General features: G+C 49.9%; 1 protein-coding gene across 4 annotated transcripts in view; it reads left to right on the forward strand.

Annotated features, from left to right (window-relative positions):
* Nucleotides 1-1,494: 1,494 nt before the first annotated feature.
* The window catches only part of phox2bb (paired like homeobox 2Bb), a 47,832-nt gene continuing 37,060 nt past the window's right edge, over nucleotides 1,495-12,266 (forward strand). For all 4 annotated transcript variants that reach the window (XM_069922808.1, XM_069922806.1, XM_069922807.1 and 1 more), the window contains exon 1: nucleotides 1,495-1,652. The gene's annotated coding sequence lies outside the window, so the exon portion shown is untranslated. The remainder of the gene's footprint in view (nucleotides 1,653-12,266) is intronic.

Consider the following 12,266-nt stretch of genomic DNA (forward strand, 5'->3'; position numbering starts at 1 on the left):
TACTATCACAACTGATAAAACCCAAGCCATCAATTTTCAGTTTCATTGGATGAAGAGCCAAATTGTTGTGGTTTGTGTTGGGGGAACTGCATTAGATCCAACTCTGTTAGGAGTTATTTGTCAGTCAAATTTAGATGGAATATTTGAGTGTCTTAGAGCAAAATAAACAGGAGAGCCCTTTCTTTACTGCTCCTTCCCCCCCCCCCCCCCAAATTTAGTTTATTTTCCACATTTTCAATATTTGGTCAGCTAAATAAGTAAACCTTTGAGCTGCTCTAACAGGTGAAAGAAAACATCCTGAGAAGTAGATCCTCAAATGCCCTGAAAATGTCACTGCCATGATTGGAACATTTTTCCTCAATTAGGAGTCATAGATCTATACAGCACAGAAATAGGTCATTCGCCCCAACTTGTCCATGCCAAGCAAGTTGCTGTTTGAGGCTGAGTTTGTCCCATTTGGCCAATATCCTCCTACACCTTATCTGTTCATGTAGCTGTCCAAATATCTTTTACATTTTGTCATTGTACCAGCCTCTACCCTTCTGCTGGCAACCTGTTCCATATATGCACTACCTTCTGTATGAAAAAAGTTATCCCTCAGGTCCATTTAAAATTTTTCCCCACTCACCTTAAATGAATGGCTTCTGGTTTTAGACTTTCTACACTGGAAAAAGACTGCTGCCATTCACTTTATCTATGTCCATCATGGTGGTACACTTCTATAAGGGCACAAATCAGCCTCCAATGTTCTAAGAAGGAGTGGCCAACCTTTTAATTTTTAATTTAGACATTCAGCAAGGTAACAGGCCATTTTGACCCATGAGCTTGTGATGCTTAATTAACCTACACCCCCAGTATGTACTCGTGGGCCAAAATGGACTGTTACCATGCTGTATGTCTAAATTAAAAATTCAAAGGTTGGCCATCGTGCTCTAGGGAAAGAAGTCTTATTCCATCCAATTTCTCTGTAAAAACCAAGCCTTCTGGTCCAGAAACATAGAACTGTGGTGGCGCACATCGCTTGTAGTGAACCGGCCCCGCTTTTATCGCCACGCTGGTGGGGCAGCTGCAGGAAGATGGCGCCGTCAGGGCTCACTGATTACCTTGTGGCTTAGGCCACAGCTCACACTCCATTGGCCTTAAAGGGCCTTGCGTGAAATCCAAATAAACAGTTCAACTGAAATCTCCATCGTGTCATGTGGTGTGTTTCTGTGTGTGTAGTATTCTGTGTTGTGTATTGGCCTATGTGTTGTGTGGTTTTATGTAAAAAGTGACAGTTTGCCTTAGAGAGCCAAGGTCAAAGTGGACTGCAAGAGAGTGGGAGACGGACTGAGCATGTGCAGAAAATGATCTAAAAATTTCTGGACTTGGACAATAAACCACCACTGGGGGTGCTGTGGAGTGGAAGAAGGCCCAGAGCATGATTCATGGTCTGGAGGACAGTTTAGAATGTTGGGATTTCAAAAAGGATGAACATTCCAAAGCCAGCCAGAAGGATCTGGACCAAGCCAGTGGTTCCTCTCTCTCTGCAAGCAACACAAGACACCTTCGAATTTTGTGCTCTCTCTCTCTCTCAAAGATCTTTTGGCTTCAGTTTACCAAACAAACTGAATTTTGTTGATGATCTTTGCTTCAGTTGAGATCGAAGTTTTGTGAGTCTTGTGTTTGTTTTGAGTCAAAGTTTTTTTCTGTGGGCTGGTTGGAAATATAACTTAGACTTTAATTACATATGTTATATTTAGGTTGGGGAATTTATTAGTTTTACACTGTTATGGAGATTTGCATAGTAACCAGTGGACATTGTTATAAAAGGGGGGATTTTGAATTAAAGTTTGAAGGTTAATTTTTGGTTAATAAAGTAATTGTTCATCTTTACCCCTGTGTGATATGCCTTCTTTGTAGTTGCTGGGTTGATCTTGTAACAGTAGCAGCCTCTACATTGGTGACCTCGCAGAGCTCAGACGTTATCTGGTCTCCAACTATGGATCAGTCGGTGATCAGTGCTGTGGCTGTGAAGCTTCCCCCCCCCCCCCCCCATTTTGGACCCATTGTCCTCGCACATGGTTCGGGCAGGCAGAGGCGCAGTTTCATCTCAGACAGATCATCTCTGACTCCATGATGTTCTACCATATGGTGAACGCCCACGATGAAGAAACCATGCCCAGAGTGGACGACCACGATCCACCAGAGGAGGACAAGTATGTCACCCTCAAAGACCTCCTCCTTGGCACCTTCAGTCTCTCCCGTTGGCAGCATGTGGCCTGGCTGATGCATCTTGATGGTCTGGGGGACAGAGACTCTTCCACTCGAATGGATGAAATGCTCGCACTGGCGGAAGGCCACAAACCCTGCCTGGAACAAATGCCAAAGACATCCAGCTCCTACTGGCAGGCGAGGATTTCTCGGACCCCTGAAAGGTCGCAGCCCATGCTGACGTGCTGAGGAGAACCAAACAGGAGAACGAGGCGCCCTGAATCAGGTCACCCGCCCTAGACCCAGCTGACCACAGCCCACCCCCAGGCAGAAGCAGGAAGACCACCAAACTACCTGCTGTTTCTACCACCAACGCTGGGAAGCCCAAGCCCACAAGTGCCAGCAGCCCTGCTCATACCAGGGAAACAACCAGGACAGTCGCCACTGATGGCTGCGACGGCTGGCCACATGAACAGCCTCCTGCACATGGTCGACAAGATCAATGGACGGCGTTTCCTGGTGGACACCGGAGCGGAATTGAGCATGCTTCCCCTGACTGCCCTTGAATCCCGCATGAGACCACGAGGCCCAACCCTGCGGGCAGCGAACAGCACCGACATAAGGACTTTTGGCACGCGAAGCATTCAGGTACACCTCGGACCCAACAAGTACTGCTGGAAGTTCCTGCTGGCCACCATGGGCACTGCGCTGCTGGGAGCCGACTTCCTACAGGTGCATAGCCTGCTGGTGGACCTGAAGGGCAAGAGACTCATACACACTCACCTTCCAGACCCTCTGACTGAGTTGTCCAGCGCACATGGCCTGGCGATGGTCACCGTCTGCATGCCCAAAAATGAGTAATCCCGCATCTTGGATGAGTTTCCCACCATCCTACAGCCACAATTCACCGCCACGATTCCTCAGCACAGTGTCCTCCACCACATTGCCACACAGGGCCCTCCACTCCATGCCAAAGACCAGATGACTGATGCCGGAGAAGCTGCAGCTCAGGAAAGAGTTCTGCCGCCTCCAAGAACTCGGCATAGTTTGCAGGTAGGACGGTCCCTGGGCCTCTCCCTGCACATGGTCCCAAAGGCTTCTGGGGGTTGGCGCCCGTGTGGGGACTACTGCTGGCTCAACGATGCAACCATGCCTGACCGATACCCCATCCCCCACATACAGGACTTCACGGCCAACTTGCATGGCACCAGAATTTCCTCGTATGTCGAACTGGTGAGTGGCTACCACCAAATCCCCGAAAACCCAGAGGATATTGGCAAAACCGCCATCATCACCCCGTTTGACCTTTTTGAATTCCTGTGGATGCCTTTCGGCCTGAGGAATGCAGCCGAAACGTTCCAGCGGCTCATGGATGCAGTGGGTAGAGACCTGGATTTTGTGTTCATTTATCTCGATAATATTTTCATCGCCAGTCAAAATCACAATGAGCACAAGACCCATCTCCGCACACTGTTCACCTGTCTGGTGGAATTTGGCCTCACTGTCAATGTGGCCAAATGCCAGTTCGGGAAGGAGTCGCTACAGTTTCTGAGCCATACCATCACTGCACATGGGGCAGCAGCATCACAGGACAAGTTCAAGGACATCCAGCAGTTCCCCAAGCCAGACACGGTCAAGGGCCTGCAGGAGTTCACTGGGTTGGTTAACTTCTACCACCGCTTCATCCTGGGAGCCGCACGCATAATGCGTCCACTGTTCACCCTGATCTCGGCGAAACAGAAGACCCTCGAGTGGATGAAGGAGGCCGAGACAGCTTTCACCTAAACCAAAGACACCCTCACTAGTGCCACTCTACTGGCCCACCCACGGCCCGACGCCCATACAGCACTCTCAGTGGACATTTCCACCACAGCCATCGGGACAGTGGCACCCGCTAGCATTCTTCAGCCAGCACTTCCGACCTCCTGAGCTGAAATACAATACCTTCGACAGGGAGCTCCTGGCCCTGTACCTCTCCATCAGGCACTTCCGCTCCTTCCTGGAGGACAGGCCTTTCACCGCCTTCACAGACCATAATCCACTCACACAGGCCCTCGCCATGGCAAAGGACACTTGTTCGGCGTTCCAGCAGCAGCACCTTTCCTACATCTTGGAATTCACCATCGACATCCTATACCGGGCGGGTAAGGACAATGTTGCTGACGTGCTCTTCAGACCCACCATCTACAACATCCCCTGGCTTGAACTATGCCCAATTAGCTCAGTCCCAAAGAGGGGATGAAGAGACACAGGCCTTCTGAACTGCCATTACCAGCCTGCGCCTCGAGAACCTGAAGCTACCAGGCAGCCACGACATGAAACTGTGCGACGTCTCAACCGGCTCACCGCAGCCTATGGTCCGCCAGCAATGGAGGCAGGAGGCATTCCGGATGGTCCACGTCCTAGTCCACCCCTCCATCAAGACATCATTATGTGTGGTGGTGGAATGTTTCGTCTGGCATGGATTTTAAAAAATGTGGCCCAGATGGTGAGGAATTGTATGCATGCCAAGCCTCTAAAGTCCAGCACTACAACATTTTGACCCGCCATTCAGAAGGTCTGACTATATCCACATTGGCATAGTGGGGCCCCTACCGATGTCCAGGGATGCCCGCTACCTCCTGACTGTGGTCGACCGGACGACGAGGTGGCCGGAAACCATCCCCATCAGAGACACATCCGCCGAGTCCTGCGCCAGAGCCCTGCTCGCTAACTGGGTCACCCAGTTCGGCGTCCCAGCTCATATGATCAGCGACAGGGGCGCCCAGTTCATCTCCGCCCTCTGGGTGCAACTGGCAAACCGCCTGGGGATCAAGCTGCACCACACCGCAGCCTATCATCCCCAGGTGAATGGCATTGTAGAGCGCTTCAATCGGCACCTCAAGGCACCTCTCATGGCGCGGCTAAAAGGACCCAATTGGACAGACGAACTGCCGTGGGTCCTGCTTGGCATTCGAATAGGTCTGAAGGAGGAACTCCAAGTTTCATATGCGGAACTCATCCATGCTGCACCGTTGTCACTGCCAGGAGAGTTCCTCGGGACGGGTGCAGGATCCGGAGGTGAGAACCCAACCCTCCTCGCAGACCTCCTCAACAGGCTCACCTCATTGTTACCCCCACCCCCAACCCATCACAGCAAACACCCAGCAAACATTCCCAAGGAGGTGGTCTCAGTGGATTTTGTTTTTGTCTAGCGTGGCCCGCACTCCACGCCCCTGCAACGCCCATTTGAGGGCCTGTACAAGGTCCTACACAGGTCGGGAAAGACTTTTACCTAGGACATTGAGGGCAGGGAGGAGTTATTCACATTTGACAGACTGAAGCCAATGCACGTGGACTTAGATTAGCCCGTGAGGACAGCCCAACCTAAGTGAAGGGGTTGGCCACCAAGCGGCGAGATGCATATGCCAGTTTCGGGTGGGTTTGTGTGGCAGCGCACATCGCTTCTAGCGAACCGGCCTCGCTTCTATCACCACACTGGCGGGGCAGCTGCAGTAAGATGGTGCCGTCGGGGCTCACTAATTACCTCGTGGCTTAGTCCATAGCTCGTGCCCCGGGCAATGTGATGATGTCACCACCGCGCAGTGCAGAACTCCTGTTGGCCTTAAAAGGGCACGCGCGAAATTCAAATAAACAGTTCAATTGAAACCTCCACCGTGTCCTGTGGTGTGTTTCTGTGTGTGTAGCAGCCACTACGGAACCATAGATACACAGAATATTATAGCACAGAAACAGGCCTTTTGGCCCTTCTAGTCTGTGCAAAACTATTATTCTGCATAGTTCCACTGAACTGCACCCGGATCATGTCCCTCCATTCCCCTCCCATGCATGTACATGCCCAAATTTTCCTTGAATGTTAAAATTGAGCCTGCATTTATGAATTCAGCTGGCAGCTCATTCTGCACCCTTCGATTCCCATTAATGTTCCTTTTAAACTTTTCCACTTTAACCGTAACCCATGTTGTCTTGTTGTTTTATCTCTCCTATCTTCAGTACAAAAGGTCTGTTTGCATTTACTCTATCTATACCCATTATGATTTTGTATACTATTAAATCTCCTCTCATTCTTCTACGCTCCAGGGAATAAAGTCCTAACCTGATTAACATTTCCCTGTAACTCAGTTGTTTAATTCCTACTAATATCCTTGTAAATGTCCTCCGCACTCTTTCAATCTTATTGATATCCTTCCTGTTGTTAGGTGATCAAAACTGCACAAAATTACTGCAAATGTGGCCTTCTCATTGTCTTGTTCAGCTGTAACATGATGCCCAAACTCTTGTCCTCAATGCCCTGACCAATGTGGGCTGTAGTGGGATTGCTAGTTATAGCTCAGGTTATAGCTCGAGGTAGAAAGACTCGCACACCAAGGGAGTGCAATCGACACTGACTTTATTGGGCTGCAGCTCTGTCTTTTATAGGCAGCTGGCCGTGTCACCACCGGGCGTGGCTTGAGAAAGGCCAGCTGCTGATTGGTTGTCCTGGATGCCTGGATTGGACCCCCTGTGATCTGCTGGCTGTAATTGGCCAATTCGACCGCTATTCCTGCAGCTTATGGGAGTGGACGTATCATCCTGCTTGCTGTCTGGCCGATTGTTGTGTTCAACGACTGCTTGCCGTGTCAGCCTGTGGAGTGGGCCGCGGGCTGCTACATGACCCACCCCCCCCCCCCCCCAGAACTGGCGACCAGGGCACTTTTTTTGGCAGCCAATCCCTGCACCGTGGGGTCAGGTGAGTAACTGGCTGGTTAACATCCAAGTGGGCCAGTTTCAGCCAGTTGAGCATGAAAATCTCCTCCCTGCCACCAATGTCCAACATGTAGATAGAGCCATTGTGTATGGCCCTTCATAAGGCTGGTGAAGGGGTGACTGCTGGGCCCCGCATCGGACAGAAATGTAGTGATAGTCTGCAAAGTTTTTTGGAACAAAGGTGCTGGCTTGCCTGTGAGCTCTGGGCTTAACTGGGGCCAGTGAGCCCAGGCACTCGCACAGACAAGACAATGTAGCTGCTGGGAGCTCCCCCAAGTTCTCGGAAGCGCCCACAAATTTGCCCAGGATGACTAGGAGCGTGGTATAGACCAACTCGGCAGAGGATGCTTTGAGATCCTCCTTTGGGGTGGAGCAGTTGCCTACCAGGACCCAAGGGAGTTTGTCTGCCCAGTTTGGTCTGGTGAGACAGGCTATCAGAGCTGTCTTCAGGAGCCTGTGGAACCTATCCGCCAGGCCCGTTGGCCTGCGGGTGGTATGCTGTGGTGTGGTGGAGTTGAGTCCCCAGGGCATTTGCTAAGGCGGTCCACAGGTTGGAAGTGAATTGGCCCCCCGTTAGATGTTAAGTGTTCAGGGACCATGAAACATGCCACTCAGGTGTTTAGTAATGCCCGTGCATGTTTCTGTAGTGATTTCAAGTAGCAGCACTGCCTTTGGCCATCTAGTCATCTGGTCGACCATGGTCAATAGATAATGTGCACCTCTGGATACAGGTAGGGGCCCCATAATGTCTATGTGAATGTGGCTAAAACAGCAGCATGCTAGTTCGAAAGGCTGCAGAAGGGCTTCAATGTGGGTCTGGACCTTGGATACCTGGCACTGAGTGCATGTTTTGGCCCACTGAGTGACCTCTTTATGGAGGCCGTGCCAGACGTACCTGTTGGCCACCATTCTAACTGTAGTCCTGAGAGCAGGGTGAGCCAAATTGTGGATCGAATTGAAAACTCGCCTCCTCCATGCAACTGGAATGACAGGGCACAGTTTACCAGTCGAGGTGTTGCAGAACAGCGTGTAGTTACCTAGGGCAATCTGGATGTCCTCCAGTTGCAGGCCAGTAAGTGCTGTCCAGTATGCCAGTATGTCAGGGTCTGCTTGCTGCGTATCTGCCAGGGCTGCATAGTCAATACCCAGGGCGGGGTCATGCACTGCTAGGATACCTGGACGGGATAGGGCATCAGCTACCACATTGGATTTGCCAGCAATATGTTCAATGTCCATCAAAAATTCAGATATATAGAACAGGTGCTGCTGTTGCCTGGCTGACCATGGGTCTGACACCTTGTTGAAAGCAAAGGGAAGTGGTTTGTGGTCTGTGTAAATTTTGAACTTACTGCCCTCCAGGAGGTAATGGATATGCCAAATTGCCAGGTGTAACACTAACAGCTCCCTATCAAAGGTACTGTACTTGAGCTCTGGTGATTGAGATGTTTACTGAAAAAGGCCAGTGGCTGCCACTGTTCATTGACCAGTTGCTCAGGTACATCCTCGACCACTGTGCTGGAGATGTCCACTGTGAAAGTGGTTGGGCCATCTGTCCTGGGATGCACATGAAGGAAAGCTTTGGCTAGGGCATCTTTTTGTTGCCTGGAAAGCCTCGGTCACCTCCTGGGTCCATTGAATGTCTTTACTGGGCCCTGCCATGAGGGGAAATAGAGGACTCACTATGCAGACCACTCCTTCACAGTCGTTGGTCTTGGGAAGGAACGAATAGCATCCATTTTGGTGGGTAATGGCCTGGCCCTATGTTGGTCAATGTGATGGTCCAGGAAATCAATTGGCTCTCAGCCAAACTAGCATTTGGCCAGATTGATGGTTAAACCAAACTCACTTAGTCTGGACAACAATAGCCTTAAGTGAATGGCATGCTTGGTGCCAATGTGGTTGGCTATTAAAATGTCATAGGGTAGACGAAAGCAAAGGGCAGGTCCTGGCCCACTGCGTTCGTCAACCTTTGGAAAGTCTGAGCCGCGTTTTTCAGCCCAAATAGCATGCAGATGAATTTGAACAATCCAAAGGGGGTTATAATGGCAGTTTTTGGAATGACATTGGATCTGATGATAACCCCTGGTGAAGTCCACCTTAGAGAATATCCATGCCCCTTGCAGATTAGCGGTGAAGTCCTGGATATGTGTCACGGGATATCTGTTGGGTGTGTTGGCCTCGTTAAGCTCTTCTCTAGCCAAGTTGAGTTTCTCTGGGTGAAGGCATCGTGCCCTGGTGTGGAGAGGACGGCCTTCTATAATAATTTGGTGTCTCACCCCATGTTTGGTTTCTGCCGAGTTGAAATGGGGAGTAGTGCTGGAGGGGAATTCCACTAAGACTTGAGGGAATTTGTTGTTGGCAGTACTCACTGAGTGTAGATGAGTTTTAGTAAGTTTGATGCCCTTGAGCGAGAATATCTGAAATGTCTAGGCATGTACCAGCCGACGTCCCTTAAAGTTCACCAGTAGCAAGTTGGCTCAGGAAATCAGCACCCAGTAATGGTTGTTGGACAGCCACCATCGTAAACTTCCAGGTGAATTGTCCGTCCCCAAAGTGGAGGGGAATTGTACGGATGCCAAATATCCATATGTTGGAGCAGTTTGCTGCTCGAAGCTCTCGGCCTACCTTGCTGCTGTGGGCTTCTAGGCTGGATGGTGGAAGGATGCTGTACTGTGCCCCACTGTCCTCCAAGAAATGCCAGGGAGTCTTGGATATGGAGGAAGCTATGCAGTTGGCCAGTCATCACAGCCATCAAAGACGGCCGGCCTTGGCTTTTCCCTGAACATGCAGGGGGAGTGACATTGATGGGCCTCGGTACCCCACCATTTATGATAGAAACTGTACTTCTCATCGGTGGGGTGCGTCGATCAGTTAGTCAGTCAGTCAGACAGTCGGTTGGATGGTCGGTCGGATGGTCGGTTGATGGGCTTCCTGGCCGGGCATTGCTGATGAGGTACTGTCACCTGTTCAAGCGAAATGCAGGCATCCCTCTTCACCACCCATAGAACATCTTTTCGGGTAGCCACCCTCCTGTGGTCATCAAAGTCTTCCTCTGTGATGAGCAGCCGGATGTCTCCAGGCAGCCGCTCCAGAAAGATCTGCTGGAAAAGCGGGCAAGAGGTGTGTCCATCGCTGAGAGCAAGCATGTCGCTCATGAGGGCAGAAGGGGCCCTGTCCCCCAAACCGTCGATGTGCAGCAGTCAGGCCACACACTCGCACTTTGAGAGCTCGAAAGTACAGGTTAATAGCTCCTTGATGGCCACATACTTCCCTTGCTCCAGAAGCTGCTGGAAGAAGTCAATGATGTGGGCTGTAGTGACTTGATCAAGGACACTAACCACGTGGTAGTATAGCATGTTGTCTGTGGAGACCCAGTGAATGGCGAATAGTGCCTTAACCTGCTGGAACCTCACCCACAGTTGTGACGTCCAGAAGCCCGACAGCTTCAATGCTACGTGTTGATTGTAGGCTGTTCCTCCATTGTTGGGTCCAAAGCACCGTTTGGACTAGTTGGGGTCACCACTGTAGCGGTGTCACTACTGTTATAGCTCGGGTTATAGCTCGAGGTAGAAAGATGACTCGGACACCAACAGACAGTAATCGACACTGGCTTTATTGGACTGCAGTTCTGCCTGTAATAGGCAGCCTCCCATGTCACCACCAGGGCATGGCTTGAGTGAGGCTGGCTGCTGATTGGTTATCCTGGATGTGCGGGCCCAGATTGGCACTGTTCCCGCTGTGACCCCCCCCCACTTTGCTGACGTCACAGTGTTCATAACAAAAGTGGGTTTCCCACGCGCAGGCACTTTCCTGCATAATAATACTCTTCTTCCCCGCACGCTGTCTCCGTCTGTTGGCTGTGCAGCAAGTGCCATTTTGGGGTTGCTAGCTGCCCTTGCTGTTCACCTGTCGGTTCGCTTGTTGGGGCCAGCGCCACTGCGCGGGCTGCTGGTCTCTGGTTGCATTCGTCGCCTGGTGTGCTGGTTCGACTGCCATGGCAGTGGGCCGCCACAGCAACAAAATTAGCCTAGGTGGATATTGCAGTATCATCCACACATACCGCACAGTGCTGAGCTGTGAGAGAGCTGACTGTCGTACTGCCTTCATGGAGGAGAATGATAGCTCTTTGGTTGGGACATTTTTGAAGAAGCAGATCAGAATATCACTTCCAGTCCATGTGAGAAAGAACATGCACCAATGTATAGAATTTAATTGGTTTTATGGGAAGAGAGGCAATTTGGGTAAAAAGGGCCCAGTTCTCCCCTGGCCAGCATTTCATTGTCCTATCTCCATAAATATTCAGCACTCCTGCCTTTATCCAAGCTTGTCCAAGCTCCAGCTGCATCCCTTGATCTTTTTTTCCATCAACCTATCACAATCTTTGAGTGTTTCCCTATAATATAGACCCTCCATCCTACCACGTCATCACCTTCTCGAATCTTCCTTTTCTCTCTAAAACACGGAGTATATTGTTGTTTTAGAGTTCCACACTAACAGATTCTTTATTGTTCCCTACAGAGTCTGCTGTAGTCACAATCACTGTGTCACTGACTCTCTTTATCCTTTCCGATCTCATAGCTGCCTAGACAGCATTGATTCTCCTCTAATGCATCACCTCAGCAGTCAATCATGACTCTACAGTTCTCTCTTATCTCTATAATAATATCATACATTCCCTGCCAGTTGTTCTTCCTTTGTCTGCACTGACATCTGCAGCGTACGCAACATTATTTCCTTGCTTCCCTTCTTCTCATCAACCCCTCCAAGGAACCAGTCTAGTGAATTTCTTTGCACTCTTCTATTGCAAGTACATACTTTGTTGGATAAACAATATTCCAGATCCACCCTCTCTCAATCCTGTTTGATAAATCAAGTTTTTGAAATTCCACATAGCAGAATGGATGACATAGAATCAATAGATATGGTACATCTGGACTTTCAAGGAGGAGGAGGAGGAGGCTTTTCAATGAAGGGTCACAGAAGACAAGGTTAGAGATCAGGCGACCAGACGTTATATGGCTGGCATGGATTGCATACAGCAAATATGGTATCAGAATAAATAGGTCAATCTTAGAATGAGAGGATGGAACTAGTGGAATGATGCAGAAATAGGTGTTGGACCTGTGGGTCTTCATTATCTATACCAATAATTTGGTTGTACTAGTCAAGTACATTCTATCCAAATCACAGAAATGCTGGAAGAACTCAGTAGGTCTCACAATGTCCATAGGAGGTTTTGATATATTAGCGATGTTTTGGGTCTAAGGGCTCAGGCCTGAAACATCTTTACCTTTTATCAGATGAGCAGGCAAAGAGGAAATATTCTG

The sequence above is a fragment of the Narcine bancroftii genome, chromosome 3, assembly GCF_036971445.1.
Source record: "Narcine bancroftii isolate sNarBan1 chromosome 3, sNarBan1.hap1, whole genome shotgun sequence".
Taxonomy (NCBI): Eukaryota; Metazoa; Chordata; class Chondrichthyes; order Torpediniformes; family Narcinidae; genus Narcine; species Narcine bancroftii.